The following is a 350-nucleotide window of genomic DNA, read 5'->3' on the forward strand; positions in this document are numbered from 1 at the left end:
AGATTTTTTTAAAAATATGAATCTGTCCTTTTTCCCTCTCCCTTGCCATGAATATTAATCAGGTAAAGAAGCTTATTGCAGTCTACTGAAAGAATTTAGTAGCAACACAACTTTTAAGACTAATTCGTCTATTGATTTATTCGTTTATTTTCGAGATAAAGAAACAAGTATAAACTTTTTTGTATGTATTTGGTAAAAGTTATAAACAAAAGTAATAAAATATTAACTGACTATATTGACATGAAGGTAGGTATTACCTAGGAAGGTGGAAGTTCCCTAATGTTTAGGGGCCAGAATATAAAGTGGATGGAGTACCAGCACTGCTTCCACTTCCTCCAAATCCTCCACTA

The 350-nt window shown here is 32.3% G+C and overlaps 1 protein-coding gene across 1 annotated transcript in view; it reads right to left on the reverse strand.

Annotated features, from left to right (window-relative positions):
* The window catches only part of LOC119587323 (glycine-rich cell wall structural protein-like), a 10,532-nt gene that overhangs the window by 8,990 nt on the left and 1,192 nt on the right, over window positions 1-350 (reverse strand). The window lies entirely within an intron of this gene.

The sequence above is a fragment of the Penaeus monodon genome, chromosome 22 (assembly GCF_015228065.2).
Source record: "Penaeus monodon isolate SGIC_2016 chromosome 22, NSTDA_Pmon_1, whole genome shotgun sequence".
Lineage (NCBI taxonomy): Eukaryota > Metazoa > Arthropoda > Malacostraca > Decapoda > Penaeidae > Penaeus > Penaeus monodon.